Source organism: Trichoplusia ni, chromosome 21, assembly GCF_003590095.1.
Source record: "Trichoplusia ni isolate ovarian cell line Hi5 chromosome 21, tn1, whole genome shotgun sequence".
Classification (NCBI taxonomy): Eukaryota; Metazoa; Arthropoda; class Insecta; order Lepidoptera; family Noctuidae; genus Trichoplusia; species Trichoplusia ni.
The window spans coordinates 6,455,116-6,466,978 of record NC_039498.1 but is presented as its reverse complement, the minus strand read 5'-3'; positions in this window follow the sequence as shown (position 1 = coordinate 6,466,978).

Sequence of the window (11,863 nt, the reverse complement as noted above, 5' to 3'; positions counted from 1 at the left end):
GCAGGCCTTTTGTGACACGGTCGTAAGCTGAATTGAAAAATGTAAAATTCAAGATCATTTGGCTGAAGCATGCCGCGACCTAGCTTGGCTTGCATATGAAGGTTTAAGAACCTCATCACTTAATAACTGTATTTTCTGAATAGAGTAAGTAAAAATCTTTATTTTCCCCATTTTCACACGGTAGCTTTTGAACGGATAAAGCTTATTGGATGTGATTATGTTTTATTGGGAAGGCTGTTTTTAACGAGGGTTTTCTAGACATTTTCTACCAGAATTAGTCCAGATATTTCAAGATCATTAGTTTTTCTCTTAAAGAGGTGTAATAAGTTTGACTGCTTTATAATTATGTTTGGGGCACCGATTTTTTTTTTAATTTGAATCTTAATCTTAGTCAACGGTGGGCACGGTCTTAAGTAATGGTCGATAATTTTCTCCGCAAATTTATTTTCTTTCAGCCTATTTTTGTAAAATGCCTGAATCCACATTTTCATTCTCATCCTCTCACTGGATCAATATGTATTATGTTCCACGTATCTATATAACAATACTTTTATAATAACTTCTACTCATTCTTTTTGAAAAATTCAATTCCGTATAAAAATGTTTAGGTACTCAACGCCTATTTATGTCTTTAGGGACATCATATATTCAAGTCCCTGAACCTATCTAAAATTTTCGGGACTGAATTCAGACCTTTTATATTCATACTAGCTGTTGCCCGCGACTTCGTTCCCGTGGGTAGAAGATTTAAGTTATGATTTATAACCGTCCTGTTTTTTTCACATTTTCCATTGTATCTTCGCTCCTATTAGTCGCAGCGTGATGGTTTAGCCTAAAGCCTTCCTCGATTAATGGTCTATTCAACACAAAAAGAATTTTTCAATTTGGACCAGTAGTTCCTGAGATTAGCGCGTTCAAACAAACAAACAAACAAACTCTTCAGCTTTATATATTAGTATAGATATAAAACTTTTTACTGAATTACCTTTCAGGACTGAAATGGATGTACTATTATAAGTCGGGTGCGAACGCTGAATATTCGGTTTAAGTGGTGAAAATTATGAGGAAATTCTCAAATCAAATCGAATAATTTATTTGCAATGAATGTAGGTTACATTAAAATACAGATGGAGTAAATAAGAGTGAGCCGTATACATTCTGCCTGGAAATAGGCATGCAAAGTTTACAAAAAATAAAATTATAAATTTAAAGTGTCACAGAATTTTAGCAATTATACATACATTAATTAATACTACAAAATGTCTAATTAAAATGTGAATAGTAAATACAATTTAAAATTAAATGTTAGGAAATTAGGTACATATCCAGAATAACATTAACACATTAAAAACTGTTGTCTATTAAAAAATCATGAATAGAGTAATAGCATTTTTCTAGAAGGAAGGCTACTAATTTCTTTTTAAAATCTTTTACTGTTTCATTTTTTAGTGCATCTGGCAATTTATTGTATATTTTAGGGCCAAACGACAAATGATACTTTTTTTCATTAATGCTGTGTTACAGTGCTCGATTGGTATTAAGTTTTTGTACTGGTTTCTGACAGGTCGTTTTCTAGTTTCTGACATCATAGGAAATAGGTTTTTATTGGTCTTTACAAACATGGCCACTTCTAAAATATACATGCATGGAAATGTAAGTACTTTGACTTTACACTCAGTAATGTCTTTCGAAAACGATGAAAATAATGTTTGCCTATCTTCGGGATGTAGACATACCAGCTTTTTGTACTTCAATTAGTTTCTCCTTTTGTGGCTTTGGTAAGTGTGATCAAAATTAAAAAGCAATGTTTTTTATTTCCATTAGACATAGGGTGATTAAGGAGCTCCTGTTCAGTCAGTTAATGTTATCCAAACAGGATTTTTCGACGACGACAAGCGCCTTACCGCCGTTTATCATCACCATTTTACTGGAGTTAAGTGGAGCAGGCGCAAGCGATCCCTAAGCTGTTACCTATACATTATTCGTCTTTTGTGCTATTGGTCTGTGTGAGTCCTACATACGGCTATATATTCCCATAGGACCTCGGCGTTCTACCACAATATACAATTTGAATACCGAATAAGGTCAACACTAGCCCAGGTTGCAGCCACAACTCCAGCGGGACCAGGCCTAGAGGTTATAGGACAACTAAAGTTCCTACGGGCTCTAACGCTGATGAAATCTATATACATATAATAAAATTGTAGAAAAGTGAAAACTGTACATTGAATATTTTAAAAAAAGAATAATTGCAGGGTGGTCTACGAACGATTCCGATGCCGAAAATATGATTTTTAGAATTTTTGTCTGTTTGTCTGTTTGTCTGTATGTATGTCCGGAAAGATCTCGGAAGGTACTGGATAGATTTGATTCAAATTTTCAGAGAATATCCACAAGAGGTCCGGTCAACATACTTTTTACTTATTATCTCGCTTTTCGTTACAGGGGGTGAGCAGGAGCCTTTTATATCTATAAACAAATATCAAATTATCTCATAAACTACTGAATATATTTCGTTCAAATTTTCCATGCACCTTATCGTATACATGATACAACAAATATACAAAAACCATAACGCTACTATGCAAGGGGCATGAGCAGTAAAGTTTTAAATATTTGGACTCACCTGTAACATCGTTTAATACAATTATGAGGTGTATTTTCACCCCATTGAGTAGTAGGCAGCACGGTCATCAATTTACACAAAAAACATCACGCTATTTACCTTAAGACTTTTGGCAGAGCAATAATAGGATTTTTCGAAAATAAATCATTTTCACAAAATTAGTCATTTTATTCTCTTTCAAGTCTGATATAGGCCTACCGCGACTATTTCACATGTAAAATAAAAGAAACATAAACTAATACGTTTTTTTTATGCAATTGTTACCGTAATCGGAACATTCTTGAAAGAAAGGCACTTAAATTATTTTTATTTTTATTGATGTACTAAAATGACTCAAGTTCAAATGTGGAATGCCGTAATATGATTTTGTATTTATTTACGATAGGTTTATATACCTGTCTTCAAGATCAAAACATTCGTAGTGGCACTCAACTCAAAGTTGCATGTAGTTCACATTGATCTCATCTATAAATATGCAACAAAAAATTACTGAACGACACAGTTAATTATTACCTTGGTTCATATGTAACAACTAGCAACAAAAATGTAAACATTCAAACAAAAAAAAGCCTTTCAAACAATGAAATAATGTTTTCTTAAATTTGCAACATTACATAGGCCAAGAGTATTTCGGATAAAAAAGCCCAGAAAACTTGCATAAAACTGCATAATAGGTATGCAATGTGAAAGATCTGTACGACGAAAGCTATCTATGAATAAGAGCGTACGCTAGACGGTTTTTGACATTATGTATCTATTGATAGAACAATGTCTACTGATACCTGGGATTTTTCAATATTTTAACGATTTGATCGGTCTACATCCGCCATTACAGTAATCCTTTTAAAATTTATTGTAATCTCTACTTATTTAAAATTTTCTTCTTTCGTAGCCTGGTAAAAAAAGGGGAAGGAACGAGACTGAATGACTTTCTGAGATCCCAAAGCTAAGCCGACGAGGATTAGAAACATATTTTTGGAAATTTCCCCAATAAGGCTGATAATAGCGTGTAGCTATCAGCACTTACATCCGTCATACAATGTCTGGAAAATTCATTTTGGCTGTCGGTATCGACAGTGTAACCTCATAACCAACCTCATGTAGTCTTTATTTAAGTTTCATTTATGCTGTAGGGATGACGGTATTTAACTTCAATGATCGTCAGGTAGGTTAACGAATAAAATACGTAATTTTTCTTTGTAAATTGGTACAGTAAATAGAACTCATGCACATGAAGTCACTTTTTTGTTCATATTTTGCTTTGTTATAACATCACAAATTACACATATCCTATACTTTAGGTTTTTGTCATTGACAAGTTTTTTATTATCAGGCTATTTATTTATCAACAATTTAAAGGCAAATCATGATCAAAACACCAGGGAGCCAAGATAACACGTTTACCAACTTTTTATTTTGGAAATATTCCAAATGTTTGTGAGGAATCATCAAACGTGTTTCAGGAAACCGTTTATCTGGGCGCAATTTTGCAAAATCTTATATCTTATGATACTATGTAAAATCCACAGTTACCGCGCCCGATTCTCAAGCCACCAGCTCCGTCCACAAAAATAATTTGACATCTTCTTTATATCGTCAGAAAACGTCGTGTGTGAAAATAACAACTGTCTGGCTATCACTGTTCCTGAGAAACAGCCAGGTGGCAGACAGACGAACGGGGCCTCAGTAATATGGTTCTGGTTTACCTCTTTGGTTACACTACAATAATAATTTTATGATATCTCATAATCACTGTCATAATCCGTCTAGCAATTTCAGGTGTAGGCCGTCCCAAGAACAGACGTGCTCGAAAATCATAACACACCCAATTAGAAAATGGAAAACCCTCGAAAGTAAAACATTTTTAAGTGCTAAGACTGAGTTATACCTTCTGTTATTTTTTCCTACTGGCATCCCCCCATTTTTAAACGGCTCGATTTTTTAAACATGTCTAAACGAACACTTGCACATAATTGACGTTTAAATTAAAATAGTTCAATTTGTTCGGAAGCTATGATGTCACAGACAGACAGGCAGGCAGATATGTCAAAGTTATAAACCGCTCTTTTTGGGATTAAATAAGAAAAAGTCATTTAAACAGCTGTGAAATATTTGACACCAGGATAGTATCGTAAACGATGAAATGTGTTTGATACAAACATTTGATAGTCTTTGGGCCACTCAAGATTCCTTATAATTTAGAAATAAAAAAGCAAGTTTAAAATGTAAAAAAAAAATCAATATTGCATTACATTTTTGCGATGATCGTTATTATTAAACTTCGTAGTTTTTCACATCTTGAGAATCACGCAGACAAAGTCGTGGGCAACAGCTAGTGCTTAAATAAATTGAACTACCAAGAATGACATTTAGAGTTTTCAGTTCTGACCAGATGATAACACTGTCTTAGGCATCAGAACCACCCATAGTTATTATTGTAACTATCTTTCAGAATGCGCTAAACTCCCCCCATTTCTACTGGAAATAAAAACCTTTGCCTTTTGATTTTGATCAACATTTTTTGCCTAAGCCACAAAAAACCCACCTGAAAAACAGAAAGCTTGTATGCCTAAAACCCGAAGCCACGACTGGAGTTAATCGTCCGCGAAGATTTTAATAGCCCAAGCGCACAGTTTATGTGGTCTCCCCTTACAAAGGTTACTCGAGATTTTAATAATTGAAAAGGGGTGTTGTAGCCTTAATTGGACGTTCTTACAAACTCAGTCTTGTGTAAAGTTTAAATTGAACCGTGATTTAGAATTTGGAGATTGTTTAGAGTTTGGGAGGCGTTTTGCTTATACTGCTTGAAAGCGAAAGTGGTGTGGGGTTTTTCTAAGAATCTTTTTTTTATGAATCTAAAAATCTCGATAAACGAAACATGATTAAAAACATCAAATGTTTTTAAAAAATAAACACATTTTATCAAAGCCAATATTTTTTTTTTTCATTAGGGATCTAGGTACAGATAGCAACAGAAGTCCGTAAACACAATTCAATTTACAAAGTATTATTTTTTCTCGAATTTAAGTTATGGAAATCACTAAAAGACTACACGGATAGCCGACTGGTTGAGGTCAACACGCCAAAGTGTGCGTCGTGCCGCGAGTTCGATCCCCGCGTAGGACAAGCATTTGTGTGATCCACGAATGCTTGTTCCGAGTCTGGGTGTCTTTGTGCATGTGATTTGTATGTTTGTGAAACCCCCCGCGACACAATCATTAAATTCCTTGATGCAGGAGTCTTTTTTAAAGCAACAAATTACAGTTTACGATTCTTATGTGATTGCTTTTATTCTTGTTGCTGACCCTCCATAGTACATTCTTTGAATCGATACCCGTTAATTAATCCTTTGGTACGTATGGTCGGCAAATAAACTCGGTTATTAGTGGCCGTAATTAGGAGGGAATCGAAAGCCTAAAGAAATGTATTTTATGTTCGGGAAAATATTTCCTTTGTAATATTTCTTTTTGGGGAGAGGGTGTGGTGACTTTGAGGAGGTTATTGAGATATTTTGTGTTGTTTGGTCTTTCAATCATGAACGTTTGTGACTTTTAAGTTGTGTTATATTGCGGCATGGGTTTTTGAAAAAATAATATCGGGAGTTTTTTCTTGCTCTAAGGAATTTCATCCTTGTGTCGTGAGGATACCATTAGCATTCAAGTCTTTTGCAGACAAGATGTGATCACAATCCACGATTGCTTGTCCTAAGTCAGGGTGTCTTTGAGCATGTGACTTGAATGTTTTTAAATCCCCCGTGACACAATGATTAAATTCGGTAGTACAGTAATCTATATATATAAAAGAAAGTCGTGTTAGTTACACCACTTATAACTCAAGAACGGCAGAACAGATTTGGCTGAAAATTGGTAGGGAGGTAGCTTAGAGCCAGGAGACGGACTCTTATCCCGTTCGACAGCGTTCCCGTGTGACTTGACATGAAACGTCAGTCACTATAAAACGTGGTATAACAAAACGCAAATGACAGCTATGTAATGACGTATGGATGACAATTTGATATTTGTAAGAAATCAATATTAAAACTACTTCTATCTATATATATATATAAGAAAGTCGTGTTTGTTACAACACTTATAACTCGAGAACGGCTGGACCGATTGCCATGGTTTTTGATTTGTTGGATTTGTTTCCGTCCCGAAAACAGAATACATCTTAAAAACAATGAAAACTCGATATGTGTAATGAATACTTTCATTTCAATAAATGCTGATTTGTTTATTACATGTAAAACTTTTGTTGTCTATAGGGTGATACCAGGAGATCAGATAGTAGTATTTCATGAGGGTTGTAGCTGGGGAGCACGAGGGCGGTACCAGGAGAGCACGTAGCCGTAGTTGATTAGGGTGATACCAGGAGATCAGATAGTAGTATTTCATGACCTTAGAGTAGGTAGCAGTCATGAAGGGATTACCAGTAGAGCAGTGAGGGTTATAGCTGGGTAGCAGGTACTGTACGCGTGAGAGTAGGGTGGGACCTTAGAGTAGGTAGCAGTCATGAGGGGATTACCAGTAGAGCAGGTAGCAGTAATACATGAAGGTGGTACCATTAAATCGGGGAATGGTAGTCAAAATCAAAAATAAACTAGATATCTATTGGCAGCACCCATGAGTTTGGCTCTAAGTTGCAGTAGATGTATATGAAGGTGGTTGCGATCTTGCTGAAGGGCCGCAATTAGCATAAAAAACTAATTCTATCGGCAATATTAGTAAATCATGTGTTTCTTATTTACAACCTATATACAACTTAAAATGATTACTTAAAAACAATCAGCAATATTATCATCGACTCTAAGGCGGTACGAAGTCCGCCGGGAAAGCTAGTCATTATAAAAAAATGGAAAGCAATGAATTTCAAGTCCAAAATTAGACATTAGCATAAACCAATACAGACTCAGTAACGAATGGTTTTAAAAACAAATACCTAAAGATATAAACTACCCGTAACCTTTCCACGAATTTAAATCGCACCGTAATATGTTTACCCCAATTTATTTTTATCTGTGAACCTGTGAATATTTTAAATTCGACCGCCATCGTTTCAGGACTGAATCGTTTGACATGACACTTATTTATACAGCCGTGCTTTGGATAAACTTGGTTAATATATAAATATTATTCCTTATTTTATTTAGAGGTACATAATTAACTTACAAGGTAGAAAAAAATCTGACAAAGATGGAGAAAAACAACAACTAATGCATGAAAGTAAACAACTGTGTCATAAGTCTTAGTCAATACTCAAAAAACGCCATTTCCATTCGACAAAACTCATTATATTATAAGCTCAGAATCACTCTGGGCAATGTGTTCCAGTCTTTTCTAAAAACAAATTAAACTAATCGAAAAATTGCAAACGACTATTTTTTTTCTAAAATAGATTGGCTTTTTTGTGATATTTCTTTTTCATTTTTACCTACTTCCAGAAACTTAAATACGAGATAATTTTCAAAACAAACTCTTGATTCACTTAATACCGATCAAATTATTTTTGTACTGCGTACTGATTGTGCATTTCGACTCGTTCATTCTCATACTCAGCTCATAATTCTAGCTTCAGTTGTGCCCGTAACTTGTCCGGCGATCCCGTAAAAATACGCGAACCGTTATTAAATAAAGAATTATAATAATAAACCCTTTCTTTAACAAACTCCTTTTAGTTTATACCTTCCCCGTTTTAGCATTCACTAAACTTTTTTCCAACTACAGATGCATTCACCTTAGAAGAATATTCGTTAAGATCAACACATTACGGAATGCGATCGTAAAGAAAAACTCTCATTAGGTACGTGAGCTGTCGGTCCAGACAAACCTGTGTGACAAGAGCTAGTTCCTAGACAAGTATAAAGAAATCTAGGATTAAAATAGATTAACATTCAATTTATAAACTTGTATACTGGAGTTGGACAGTTGTGATTGCTTTAGCCGTGAGATCTTGTTATGAGGGATGACCGTTGAAAATCTTGGTTTATTGAGATGAAAAATTGATAGCAGTTATAATTTTGGAATTTTGCAACTTATTCTGAAAACCAATAAATAAAAATGGTAGAAAATTTTGATCAGAAAAATAAAATTTTATAAGGAAAAAGAAACATCGTCACTTTTCTTTTAATTTTACAGTGCATAAAAACGGTATCTATACTAATATATAAAGCTGGAGAGTTTGTTTGTTTGTTTGAACGCGCTAATCTCAGGAACTACTGGTCCAAGTTGAAAAAATATTTTTGTGTTGAATAGACCATTCATCGAGGAAGGCTTTAGGCTATAAAACATCACGCTACGACTAACAGGAGCGAAGATACAAAGGAAAATGTGAAAAAAACAGGGCAGGTATAAATCATAACTTATATCTTCTACCCACGGGGACGAAGTCGCGGGCAACAGCTAGTTTGATGATATGCTTAAAACGCTTCGTGAAAAGGATAGTACGGACATGCCCCTATTGCTCAATACTTAGCTGGTGAGTATAGGAGAAGAGTAGAGTATAGTGTAGGCTGACAGATAAGTATAATATTAAAATTTAGTTTTAAAAATCTAGCTTCCTTCAAAATAAAACGTCAAGTTCTGTAACAAACGTATATTCTAATCAACATAACCTCCTACTTTCAAAATCGATTAAAATAATGTTCCGATTATTGCTATTGTCTTTTATCCATTGACATGACCGACCTACGAGATCGATATCGATATTATATCGATATAATATTCACAGTATCGAGATCATCAAAGGTCTGATGTTCTGATAGCCTAGGCTCATAGTAGACTATCTAGTATTACTAATATTTAAACTAGCTGTTTCGCGTGACTTTGTTCGCGTTTTATGAAGATATGATGATTTTTGAAAATTAGATGAATAAAAAGTAAAAAAAAAACGATACGGTTGCAAAGAGCGTTTCTAAAAATCAAAGATATTTTAATAGATTAACACACAGCAGATCTCACTAGATATTGAGTTGATTGTGTTTGGTAAAAGTTTTTAGTTTAAAGAGCGTTAATATCGCCAAAAAACTGTTTTAACAGTTTGGCGAGCTTTTGATTTTTTTGTAAAATTTGTGTTTTTTGGATAAATCAATTGTGAGATGTCGTCCTACGAAAAGATTTGGAAGAAGAAGACATGTTGCGCCGAACACAAATAAAATAATTTCAATATGGGCAGGGGAATGGTGATGAATGATGAGGTAGTTTAAAAACCACATGCATGTGTGTGTGTATGTTTGTCACCTCAGAACTTCGAACTGGATGAACCGATTTTGTTGTTTCTTTTTGTTTAACGTGAAATAGCATTTGGTCCCATAAAAATTTCATCAAGTTTCCCTCATTAGTATTTATTTGAAGTCAGTTGTTAGTTGTGTGTACATCTGAATCTTAAAATGATATACAGAAATACATTACGATATTATCACAAAGGTTATTCCTATCTGCAACATCTGCAGTCACGGCACTGATCTGACGAGTTATATTTGTAAAGTCAGCTTATTGTGCGACCTAAAGGGATATAGTTCTTGTGTGGCATAAGGGCTTGGGTTGGTGCGAGAATTGAATTGTTTATGAAATGTGACTTGAAGATAGAATAGATAGAATAGACTCGTGAACAAGAGGGTTCCGTAAAATAGGTCGAGCAAAATGGTCACCCATCAAATTTTTGAGAGTACCAAGCACTGTTTATCCTTTTTTTGTACTTTTTTTTAGCGGAAACAGTAGGTAATACATCGTCTGTATTTAAAAAAGTTCAACTGTCTATTGGTCACGTTACTTGAGATATAACCCGACGTCAGATGGAAAGACACCGGAACTTTTGTAGTACTATTTATTTTATATTTTGCGATTGATCTTGGTGGTAAGTTGTTTTTTTTTAATCATTTCAGGTTATAACGATTTCTGGTGTCAATTTATTAATCCTACAATACAATATCAGAGGAGAAAATCTTTATAAGTATCGGATTATGATAATTTTCCCGCTATATTAGAGTTTATTTATAAATTCATTCACAACTTCTGAATCACCAACTTGTTTTGATGCTTCCATCTAAACTTGCCTTTAGGGATGCGCTTTGTCATGCAAGTTTTTTTCCTTTAGTTGTCAAAGTTTTGATTTTATTTGTACAAGACCACACAGTCGTTAAATTGATTGTGACAACACAAAACAACGTTCTATGCCACCGTATTATGATTAAAGCGGTGCTAGCCTAGTGGTTAGAGTGCAGGACTGCCAAATGATCTCGAGTTCGATTCCAGCAAAAGCAAAGAATTTTTGAATGTTGTGTGCATTTTTGAAATAAAAATATCAGTTTTCGAAAAGCGTTGTTTCTTTTTGCAAAAAAATGTAAGTATTCAGATAAACTTTCTGATACCAGTCCAATTGATCAACAGGCAAATAGCCTGAAAAAAAATATAGACACAACTATCGGTCTATATGAAGAAATCAATTTTAAGGTAATTAAAAAAATCCCTCACAAATACAATAATGCCCATATAATAGAAACTACTTGACTAAGCTCAATTAAGGATTTTCGGGACCAAATATCCATATGATCACTCATAAAAAAATACCTAATTCTTTTTGAAGTAGGTTAAAAGAAAAGTTTTAAATTTAATTCAAAAAGTTAACATGGCTGTGTCCTTCCATTCCCATATTCATTAGCGTGGAGAGAGCAAGATTTGCGCCTCCGCTGCTAATTCGACGCTAATTACTTGCTCATTGTTTGAGTAAGGCACGTAACGGTTTCCGAGGAAGCTCATTTAAATTTGTAAATAAACATGTATGTATAAATAATGTAAACACATTTTCAGGGGTTCTTGACATTTTTATTTGATAAAACTATTATAAAGTTCGAATTTTGACAAAAATAAAGGAATGAACTTGTTCACAACATGGCGGACCAAATGTTGACAACTGCCGTACTGACTGCTTTCCTGTACCACGAAACACATAACGACAGCTGTCATCGACCAACTCACGCCATAACTGCGCGTACGAGTGATAAGGACAGGGATAATAGAATAGGAATCCGTCGCTATCGCAATGTAACTCAGTATAGGTACTGGTACTTTTAGCATGGATGTGGATGGATATAGGGGAAGAGGAAGACCAAAGAAACGATGGATGGATTGTGTAAGACGATATGGTTGCAAATAGTGTTTCTTGTGAGATGACGCCAGATAGAAAGGTATGGAAGAAGAAGACGTGTTGCGCCGACCACAAATAATAATGGTGATGTGAGTA